Genomic DNA, 12395 nt, shown 5'->3' on the forward strand with positions numbered 1-12395 from the left:
ATCAATTTTCCACATACACAACATACATTCAAAATATACGCAACATCACTCTTCAAATACACAACATACATCAAATACTTGATTCACATATACATATGTTCTAATATACATATCATCGAAATACCTACTTCACTGCTGGGTCACTCTTCCTGTGCTCCTGCTTCAGATTGTACGGATTTTTTCCTTTTCATCTCTTTTCCGGTATCTATTTTCTTTGTTGATTTTGTAACTACCGGCTTTTTAAGCCTTTGCATGTGGGAAGGATCATGAATACTCTTCGTCCTTCTTTCAGCAGCCACTCTTTCGGCCGAACCTGCAACAACATCATGTTGTTGTTGAGAAATCCCCAAATCAAACGAAGGATAATCAAAATTTTGAAGAGTAGAAGTTATACCTCGAGCAACCATGTTAGATTTTGTTCCGTCTACCATTAATGTATAAGTTTGAAACTTTAATTTGTTTGAAACCCTAACAATTTAATACTTCAATTGGCTTCAAATTGGTGGAAAGAAAAAGACTAATAGAAGAAAAAATCTACCGAATTAAACCTTCCCCAAAAATTACGGAACAATCTTTTGTTGATGTTGAATCGTGAAGGAGATAATGGAGCAAAACACGGTGAAGATTAATGAAGAATGAGAGAGAAATCAAGTTGATTAATGACTTATCCGTTAAAATTGGGATATGGGAATATGGGCGCATCTAATACGGTAACTTGCTAAGTGTATTTAACCGTGTATGTGTACCAATAACTCTAAGTTACTTGTATAGTTATGGATGGTAAATAAAAAAAGTAAATTAGTTACTAAATATAAATAAATAAAAGGGTAGTTATTATCATTAAATAGGTCTTACAAGAAGCTACAAGTAATTATTCCATTTAAAAAAAGGGAAAATAACACTGTATGCCAATTGTGGAAAAATATTTACCCGGTTTAGCCCATCTTTTTTTTATTACCTGCTATAGCTACTTTTTCACCCTTCTGTTTTTTCCTTCCTCCATCTTCAGCGAGCTACCAGCTCCTCCACCATGAGCCACCACTGTACAACCTATAAACACCCCTTATACATTATGTATAACCCCGTCTCATGTATAAACCTCTCTTGTATAAGTTTGTATAATATTGTATACTAGTGTTATACATTATTATATACTTTTATACAAGGTTTATACATTGTATACAATAGGTGTATAAAGTTGTATAATGATGTATACCGTCAAAAAGTGTCAATATAAGTGTAATTTAAAAATATAGCTACACAAATGCAATTTTGTATGTTGGATTGTACATTACTGAAATTTCCCCTAACAAAAAAAAATACTATTATTGCTAGTTGCGAGCCCATTTGTCATCATATATATAGCTACTATTGTCCCAGCTTAAAACAAAAAATTTGATGATACATATTGTTGTAGACATATTGTTTGCATTCCTGCATCAATCATTAAATATAAGAAATATTATATTTTTGGGATTCAACTTGATATAGGGGTGGGCGTCGGTTCTTCGGTTCGGTTTTATCAAACTTCGGTTTGACTATTTAGGTTTCGATTTTTTGAAGGTGGATACCGAACACCGAACCAAACTAGTTCGGTTCAGTTCTTTCGATTTTTTAAAGTTCGGTTCGATTCAGTTTTGATTTTTTCAATTCGGTTTTTTTGATATGATATTAGAAGCGATTCCATTTACAGTAATTCATATTCTCAAAAGCAATAAAATATAAAACTGATAAATTGAAATCAAAATCAAACAAACAGGATACACAAGAACAGAAAACCATAACCATGATATAGGATTACTAGGTGTTATATACATACAGTAAGAATAATTAAGAAAACACATAAAGGACATACATTAATCCTAAAGAATTATCCTAGTCACCTTCCTTTGTTAAGGATATTTGATTTTCTCAACTGAAGTGAAAAAATCGGGATAGAAAAGCAAAAGAGGGCTTGTTACAATTGGGTTTTTTGGGGCTTAAACTTAATGGGCCTGGACTATTTTATTTTTTTCGGGTAATGTATTAAATTTCGGCTTAAACCGAAACACCGAAGAACCAAACTCTAAAAACCGAACACCGAAGTTTCTGAAAACGTAAACCATAAAGTGTTCGAGTTTGTTGAAATATTATGATAGACCTCCGATCAAAAAAAAAATTAACTAATATTAGACCACTGAGCAACGAGCTGAGCAATTTTTTTTATTAAAAACGAAATCAATTACAAATTAAAATGAATAATTACGCTTTGCAAGAGTAAAAAACTATAATCAACCTAAGAGTATCTCAACTCTAAGTTGATTTCACAGAATATGGTCCTACCAAGTAATGGCAAAATAATTAAAACTACTAAGAAAAAATTGGTTCCAGTAGCCTTTACATCAATACAACTCCTAATTTCTCCAAGCTCTCACCAAATGTGAGAGAATATACTTGTCAAGAAGAGAATAAACTACGGTGGGCGTTTGGTTCATCGGTTCGGCTATTTCGGCTTCGGTTTTTTGAAGGTGGACACTGAACACCGAACCCAACTAGTTTGGTTCGGTTCTTTCGGTTTTGATTTTTGAAGTTCGGTCCGATTTTTTGATTTTCAATATTTATGTCCAGCTCTAACTTGATATACATAGAAGCTAGGTTCTAATTGGTACACGTTGCCATGAGGGAGACATTTCACGTTGCTCCAACTTCCAACTTGTAAACATGGTGTAACCTGTTTTTTTTTTTTTTTCAAATATAAGAATAAGCTAAGAGACCATCATTCTTGATTTTTGAATATATATGAATATTTTCATTCTGAAATATCCCTGTCTTAAGATTATTCTGCTTAGCTGGCTTAGCAAGTGGGCATTTATTCGTAAACACGACTAGTTCTAAACCTGTCAACCGGTCTCAATCGGCCCGGACCCGGCATCGGTTTGCCCAACCGGCCGGTTACTTGTTAAAAAACTGGAAACAGTGGTAGTTACCGGTTAACCGAGTTGAAAATTGAAAACCGTACCCGGCCGGGTACAACCCCTAAAACAGGATATCCGATTTAATTTAGTTTTTTTTGTTTTTTCTTAAGTATGTATATTATAGTATTTCTTAGTATATTGTAGCTATATTTGTATATGTTATATAAGTTTATAACTAAAGTTTATATATTTACTAACTAAACTTTATATATATATATGCGCTTAAGTTTATATATTTACTAACTAAAAACTTATGAATTTTATAAAATTCTAGATTGGTTTTTTTCTAAGGTTATAACTTTCTATTTTATAACTCAAGGTCAAGTATATATATATTATATAACATAAGTAGCTAAGCATATTGTAGGTATACTTAATTATTATTTATATATGTTATATATATTATTTATATATAAATATACTTATATATATTTATATATACTATGTTTAAGTTATTTCTAAGTTTATAACTTAAGTTACTATATAATTTAAGTTATTTTTCTAAGTTTATAAATTTCTGTTTTATAACTCAAGTATGTGTATATTATAAGTAGCTAAGCATATAAGTTAAGTTTTTTTTCTAAGTTTATAACTTTCTATTTATAACTTAAGTATATTTATACTAGATATACCTAAAATATACTAAGAATATACTTATAATATAAATATACTTAAGTTATAAAATAGAAATTTATAAACTTAGAAAAAAAACTTAACTTATATGCTTAGCTACTTATAATATATATATATATATATATATATATATATATGTTTAAGTTATAAGTATTATAACTTCAGTTATTTTTCCAAGTATATAACTTTCTAGAATCTTCAAAATAGTCAAAAAGAAAAGCAACCGCATTTCTAACCCTTTGAATAGAATCTTCAAAATAGTAAAGACCATACTTAACAATCAAGTTTAAAATGTGACAATTACATCTCACATGAAAATATTTTCTAGCGGAGGGTTTAATTCTCTTTTTAAAAGACCAACCGCCTTTGTATTATTAGAAGCATTATCTAAAGCAATACAAAGTGTTTTTCTATAAATGTTAAAAAAATTCATAATAGTTGACATTGAATCCGCTAAAGAATTTCCGTCATGACGACCTTTCCCTTCATCATATAAATAAGTTATAATTCTTTTTTGCATCACCCAATTATCATCAACTCAATGACATGTAATAGCAAAAAATTCTAACTTGTTAAGACTAAGACTAATATTGGCGGTAAGAGAAACACTACAATTTAAAGAATTAAATACATGGCGCAAATAAAATCTATATTTTTTTATATAAATCAATAATATCCGATCTACAAGTACTTCTAGGAATACCCTCAAACAATGAATTATAACAACGTTGAATATAAGTAACAAAATCCAAACCCGAAGGAAAGGAAAATGGTAGAGCATCAAAAGCAACCATTTTAGCTATTTCTATACGATATTTTTTCTTGTCATAGCTAAAACTTTTACCGGTTCGTGGGTCTATTGCTTGTTGAATACCCCCCCCCCCCCACCACATTTAAACCCGTTCGCTCTCCCCAAACATCCTTGTGTCTAGTTCTCATATGATTCGTTAGTGAACCCGTTCCACCATCCTTACTACTTTGTTGCTTGAAAGTAAAAATATTTCCACATATATTACATATAGCTAATTGTCTTTCCTTATCTTTAGTCATAAATTTCCAAACTCTAGAGGTTGGCTTACAAGATTTTGGCGGTTTGTCTCGTGTATGTGATTGTGAAGGATGTGCATCTCCTATGGGATTTTCGGGGCCTTCTGTTTCATCATCATCATCAATTTCATTAAAAGTGCCGAGTTGGTGTTCCATTACATCATGATCTAAAAGTGGATTATTTCCACCACTATTAATACCTAAATTAGGTGTTTCGTTCACAAATGTTTCCTCCATAAACCCATCCCTACCATTACTACCGCCACCGCGTCTCACTCTCTTCGACATTATTAAATAGCAATAATTTAAATCACACGCAAATAAATCACAAGAAAATAAATTGCAACAAATTAAATTGCGTAAATTAAATAGCGGAAAATAAAGATAGAGTTGGAACGAATGTACCAAATTGCCGGACTAATTTCCACCAAAGTGAAGGCGGCTAGAATTGCAAATCCACCAAAGTTTTGGTGCTACTTCGGATTGTTGGAAAATCACCAACTCCACCAACAATATTTTTTTATAATTGCAAAATATAAAATTGAAACTAGAATAAAACTTTATAGTATTTAATTGAGAGAAATTTAAAGTGGCTAATTGTTGCAAAGTAGCTATAATTGAGAGAAATTGAGAGAAAGAGAAGAGTGAATTGGTGTGGATGAAAATAAAATGGAGAGAGGTTTGTATAGGGGTGGGGGATGGGTTAAAGTGTATAAAAAAAAGTTTGGGGGGGGGGGGGGGGTTGGGGAACAAAGGGAGGCCAAAATAGCCGTTTTTAGCCGTTGCCAACGGCCATTCTTGCAAAATGAACCGTTGGCCAATGGTCCAGTAGGCAGCCTCCATTTTATTTTAAAAAAAAAAACTTTTTACCGGTTAACCAGTTTTAACTGGCCGAGCCCGATTAACCAGTTAATCGGGCACAATATTTGAAAATCGGCTCGGTATTGAACCCCGGTTACGGAACCGGTTAAACCGGGTCTGGTTACCGATTTTGACCGATTCAACTGGCCCGATTGATAGGTTTAGTTTCTTCTACACTTGTTACTTTTTGTGCCTCGTTTTCTATAGCCAATTCTTTTACAGTTGCCTTGTATAAGTCATTAATGTGTAAAATGCCACAAGTTTTCTATAGCCAATTCTTTTAACCGAAAAGGACCAAAAATGTTTGGACTATCTCAAGAGGTCTAAATATATCATTTATTTATTTATTTTGCTAAAAATATTCCTCCATTCACCTTTTTGACTCACGTTTGTCCTTAAAACAAACAAACCTCTTTTTTATTTATTTTTTACTTATTTTTTTTTTTTTAAAAATTGTTGTTTCCTATCTCTTTTACTTTTTAAAACTGACAAGTGAGACTCAAATCTTTCTTATGCTTAGATATAGTTTTTTTAATTATTATTTATTACGTTCCTATTGGTCGAAATTAAAAATCCAACATACCCAACTTTGTTATAAAACATAGAAATTAGTTTATTTGTTCATAACAAATTATTTTATTTACTCACCACCACAACAACGAACAATAAAATTACTACTTTATTTATTCACCTAACTTTGTCATAAAACATACAATTTATTTTATTTTTTCACAAAAAAGCTGCAACAAAAAAATTATTATGAACAGAAACAACAAAAATAAAATTAAGGTTGTTGATTGTTCATAAAACTATTTTTTTATGAACAAAAACAGCAAGAAAATAAATAAATAAATAAATAAAATAATACTTTTTTACTGTTTTACGGTGAACAAATAAAATAATTTGTTATGAACAACAAAAATAACGTGCATATTTTATGACAAAGTTTTATATATCGGGAGGGGTGATGTGCCACAGATTTGTGGTACATTCGACGCCTTTTTACTATGGATATTGGGTGTTCTCAAGTAAGTCTGGTTCATTTTAATGTGTTTTTGTTATGTTTTAGGAAGGCGATAGCCCAAAAGCAAAAACAAAGAAAAAGGAAGAATTGCCCAGAAATGAAGATTCGACGGTCCGTCGATCTTTGAGCATCGATAAGTTGAATTTTCCAGTGATGGCCTAAGTTGAAGAAGACAAAGGACGGAGCCAACGATGAAGCGTCGAATGGATTGACGTTTCGTCGTTTGTCTCGTCAAACAGACTTGTCCATCAGAAGAGAGAAAGACGGAAGAATCGACGGGGCGTCGAGCTGGTCGACGGCACCGTCGAATGGACCGTCAAACTGAAGAACTAAAAGACGACGAAATCGACGGCCCGTCGAACTGATCGACGGTCCATCGATCTGATCGACGGTCCATCGATTTTGCCACCAGGGGCTGTTTTGCCAATTGTTGATGTGCGTTTTTTGGAGCCTATTTAAAGAACATTTTAGGTTTTTGTCATCATCAGATTATTCTCCAACATTGAACACTTTTTCCATTGGTGGGTGAGCATTGAATACCCCCCTTTTGGAGCTTAGTGAAGACAAAAAGATTTCATTCCCACCATCTTTATTACACTTTGTAAGCTTTATGTCTCCATTATTGCTTACTCCTTTTGTGACCAATATGTGCGAGTAGTTTCTTTAATCAAAGTTGTAGACCCAAATGATGGGTGTTATGTAATGGGTGTCTAACATTGTATATATTGTTGACACCCAATTTCGTCCCTCCTTTATTCCTATTTATTTCTTTGGGCTTCTAAATTTATTGATGAGCTAAATACTTTATTTTCACTATTATTTTTTATTGCTATTACCATTAATATCGCTACTTTCATTTTCACTATTTTACTATCAACATTACTAGCATTACTTTATCACAAATTTCAAAATGGTTCGTCATCATTTCATTTTTGGATTTTTGTACTCATTAAATTAATTATACTTTATTAAATCCTTTATTTTCTACATATTAATTACTAATTGTCTTCACATAGTATACATTGCACTAGTTATTAAGTTAGAAGCCCAAAAGAATTAATTAGAAGAAGAAATACCCAACAAATTCAGCTAGCCCATTGGCACCCAAAATAATGAGCAGCCCAAAATATTAATTCAGTCCATCCTAAAATTACTTGGGCTAAAGCCCAACTTGTTAATAACCAGCCCACCACAAATAGCCCACTACCCGCTTTCTACCCGACCCGGCCCACTACAATTAAATCCCTAAATCTCTTTCTTCACAAAAGAACACAGAGCAGCCGCACTTCGTCATCTTCCCCTCTCTCTACTCCCTCTCTCTCCTCTCCATTTCCGGTTACAAAACACTCCCCTTTCACCATCACGGGCCTTTGTCTAACCATTTCCATACAAGATTTGTCTCCACCTCTACCTACTGGCATATATTTTGTCATCGACAGGAATAGACTTTCCATTTCTTGTTTCAAATCACACATTAATATTCAAAGACCAGAGTGGTCGAGCCATTTTCGTGTAATACTCAAGTCAAACACGTTACGATCTGTCCAAAAAATACTTTCAATATTCAGTTTTGAACGGATCTATTTTGACTCATTTTTGAAAACCCTAGACGAAAATCCCGCCTAAATCTTTCAACCTCAGCAAAACCCTAGAGGTTTTCCTATAAATGATGGTTTTCTTTAGTCATTGGGGGAGTTCTTTCAGCCGCCTTAACCCCTCCTAAATATTTACACTTTTTCAATCACTATATCTGGGAATACTCACTTGAAGGATTTAAGTCGTTTATTCTTTCTGCTGTTACTTTGAAATCGAGTGCAGATTGGGACTTAAAGCCCTGGTTCACTGCACCCGAAGAAGGTTTGTTGATTCCCCTTTCTTTCTTTATTTTGGCATTTTCAGTTTTTTTTTAGTTATTATGTGTTAGCTTAGCTTACTGTCAGTATGATTTAGCATATTGCCGTGTTAAGTTCAGTTTGTGGTTCTGTGAAGTATGTTTATATGCTAGTATAATTAAAAAATGGTTGTGATTGTTTAGTAGTTAAGTATGCTTTAATATGTTGGGTTAATTTAGTTTATTTAACCGTGTGGATTATTTTGAAATTATTCTTATATACTTTATGTGTTACAGTCTATTATGTTAAGCATTGTTAATTGTTAGTTTAGCCTGTTTAGTTTAAACATGTCTCTAAGCATTATATAATCGGTCTATGTTAAACATGCATTCTAGGTTAGTTGATTATTCTATAGCAGAATTCAGATGTGGATGGTTTCTAATCTGTTCGTGAAGGATATGTTGATTTAGTGTAGCTTATTATTTGCTTGAGTATTGGTTCTGTTTTGGTCCCATTTGAATCAAATTTGCAGCTTTTGAGTGATTGTCCTCAAGTGAATCAGTCACTAACAAATTTGCTCCCTAACTTTACAAAAAAATGCTTCTCTTTAAGTCTATAACAAATGTTGTTTACTAGATGCTTTCCCTTTATGAGCTGATAAAATTCTAGACGAGTTCTCTCTTGTTTGGCCTCCAATTTGAACATTTTTGGAAATTGTTAGTTGTATTAGCATATGCAGTACCTGGAAAATGAATTTGAAGCAATTAGGAACTGTTATTTTTGAATCTGCTACCTTGCCTGCCATAGCTTTAGTTACCTAAGGTTTGTTTAAGAGATGACACATCCTCCATAAGTTAACAAGTTTTTCACGAAAGTGAATCCAAATATATATTCTGAAGTTATTTCAGAATCCTTCACTTTCTGCTTTATGTCAAATCTGTTGGGTACTAGCATATGAATTATTCAAGTCATTGTGTTATGGTGGTTCCCCATTCCTTTGAAGTTGTCATTATTGGCCAGTATTTTAATGCCTCTAAGTTCAAGGCTACCTGGGCTGCTGATTATTTTTAATTTACTGATCACCCTGATTATTAAAACAACTAGTTCATGCATTAAGAGCTGAAGCTGTTTTAGAAAGCTCACAGATAGATAGATTTGTTTGATTGTATTTTGTTTTAATAAGTGAAGGGTATCTACTCCTTAAAAGCAGTAGGGTATCAACTAAGTTTAGAGACTGGGTAACGAATACTTGTTTAATGGTCGGAAATGAACCAAAATATAACTGGAAGATTTCCTCCAAGTTTGGTATGTTGAAACAGTCAGATGAAGAGGAAGCTGGATCAGTTGTATATTCATCTGGGTCTTGTTTTAATTGAACTAGTTTAACGCATAGGAATTGCAGGTTCTAAGTATATTGAATTTTTCAAACTAGTATAAACATCTAAAGCGTAGAATTTCTTTTTAAGTTTGGTAATTCGATGCACAACATATACCAGAGTCGAGAGGTTAGCAAATTGTATTAGTTGTGTACTATTGGTGTTATCAAGAGAAAGTTTGCCCTCTAGCTGTGTTCAAAATTTAACTTGTTGTGACCTTACTGCTCGAGTATTCATTGCCAAAGGGAAAAGTATTGGTTGAAGCCAAAGTTTTTTTTTTAACCCTTATTTCCTGTTCTCTTTGAATTTTGTTAGATATTTTGCGGGTCACATTCTAATGATTTCATCTCGTCTATTTATTTTCCATATCCAAACCTGCTTCTTGTTCTAATCTTTTTCTTTTTTTTATTATTTTGTTTCGCATGTACACCGGAGCAGAAGAGTTTCCCTTTGAAACTCAACACCACCACTACCACGCGGAGCCTGCACGTTCTCTTTCTTTCTCGCTGTCACGCTACTGTTCAGATTGCCAAGGGGGTTTTGCCCCCCGTTAAAGCCGAACATGGCTGTTGATTATTCCGCTTATTTCAGTTTGTTTATTTACTTGTATTGGTGTGACTAACATTCCATCTAGTTGGGTGGTTATTATAAAATGCTTAATTGCTTTACTTTAATCTAGTCCCATTTAGGATGTCTTAATCAGCAATTTAGGTCTTAAATCAAATAGAGTTCAATTGTTCCTCTTATGAGTTTAGTATGCTTTCAAAATATCACACACTAACGTTAGCTTGTTTTGAGAAATTAAAAAAAAAACAAAGCAAACTAGTTTTTTATGGATAATTGTTCCACTTTAGCTTCTTCCCAACATTTGAAACACGTATTTGTTAAAACAACCTTTACACAGTCTGTAATGAACATAATATTCTTTCTATAAATCCTTTAAAATTTATTAAAATTAATCTTACGAACGACTGTTCTAATTTGTTAGTCAGCGTAACTTATTTTCTCCAAATATTTATAAAACATTGCACCATCTTGCGCTTTCTTCAGATTATTTACAACTAAACTCTTTTATGCAAATTATTATTTTTCTGCAAGTCCTATTTTAAATAGCATTATTGTATGTCTATCTATAACTTTAACAATTCTTACAAGATATTTTCTTAAATGTTGTAAAAGGTTGCATCCACATTTTTAGCCTTAATTAATTAACATAAGTCTGGTCGGTTAACCATTGTTAATGGGTCTTAAAGGATGCCTAATACCTTCCCTTTAGACTAATTGAACCCTTACCTAGAATCTTAAGTTTCGTAAATAGTAAAACGGAGTTAACTTCAGAAAATAACATTAATGAACTTTAGGTGTCCTAATTCACCATAAATAATTAGGTGGCGACTCCCTAACTTTAATTAACCCCGGAATTACCGGGATGTTGTAAACTATTTTGACTCCGGTTAAAATAAGGTATAACATATATATATATATATAATGGGTTGTGATGTGTTTTATTATTTCTCATATTCATTGTTAGTTAGTGGTTGCAAACACTTATGCACAAACCCTAGTTTTATTTGGAAAGATGAACTAGGGTTTGAGTTGAAATAATATAACAAGGACTCGGGGCGCTAACCCTCTTGGAATAGAACTAAAGACTTTAAAGATTAGTAACATATATAATTAGTACTTATTTCACACTGTATTCCCTGTGGGATTCGACCCCAACCTAGTTGGGTTACTATATTTGACACTGACCGCCTTACACCATAATTTAGGTGTAATTTGAGCGTATTAAATTTTGGCGCCGTTGCCGGGAAATACGATTTTGAAATTACTGATTGTTGTGTACTTTTCTTTAAAACTTTTTCTATTTCATCACACCTTGGTTGCTGCTTTTGGTAAATCAAGTGAAAATGGCAGGAAGACACAACTGAAATCAAGGAAACCAAGGTGGGCTCCAAGTGAACCCACCTGCACCAGAAGAGGAGGAAGATAAGAACATATTTGCGAAATTCATTAATGAAGCTGATTATGCTTCTGCTGTGGTCCCTCCTAGGATTGGAAATGCTATTTTCAAAAGTGATAGCTCTATCTATCAGTTGCTGAAACTTGAAGGTTATTTCCGAAATTCTTCGGAGGATTGTCCACTCCGACATTTGAAGAACTTCCTGCATGTGTGTGCTCAATAATACCAAGGTGCTATTTCTGCTGATGCACTTTGGTTACGGGTCTTCAAATAGTCCTTGGCTGGCCAAGTAAGGGAATGGTATGAAAAGCTTCCTAGCAATTCTATTCACACCTGGAGCGAGCTAGCCAATACATTTTTGAAGAAGTGGTTCCCACCGAGCAAAAAGGCTGAACTTCGAGATAAGATCTTTGAGTTCAAACAGCTTCCGGGGGAACAATTATATTCGGCATGGGAGAATTTCAAGTACTGTCTAGCTCAATCTCCAACACACGGGTTTTCGGATGCTATTCTCACCGAGAAGTTCTACAAGGGGTTAGATACAATGAATCAGATTGCTGTCAATACTGCCGCTGGGAGATCCTTCATGGACAAGTCATTTGTTAACATCACCCGGTTGCTCGATAAGCTCACCACCCACAATCAAGCTTAGCACTCAAATGATAGTAAAATTTTGTCATATGGTAGTCCCTCTGTTGCCGCGGT

The sequence above is a fragment of the Lycium barbarum genome, chromosome 1 (genome assembly GCF_019175385.1).
Source record: "Lycium barbarum isolate Lr01 chromosome 1, ASM1917538v2, whole genome shotgun sequence".
NCBI lineage: Eukaryota > Viridiplantae > Streptophyta > Magnoliopsida > Solanales > Solanaceae > Lycium > Lycium barbarum.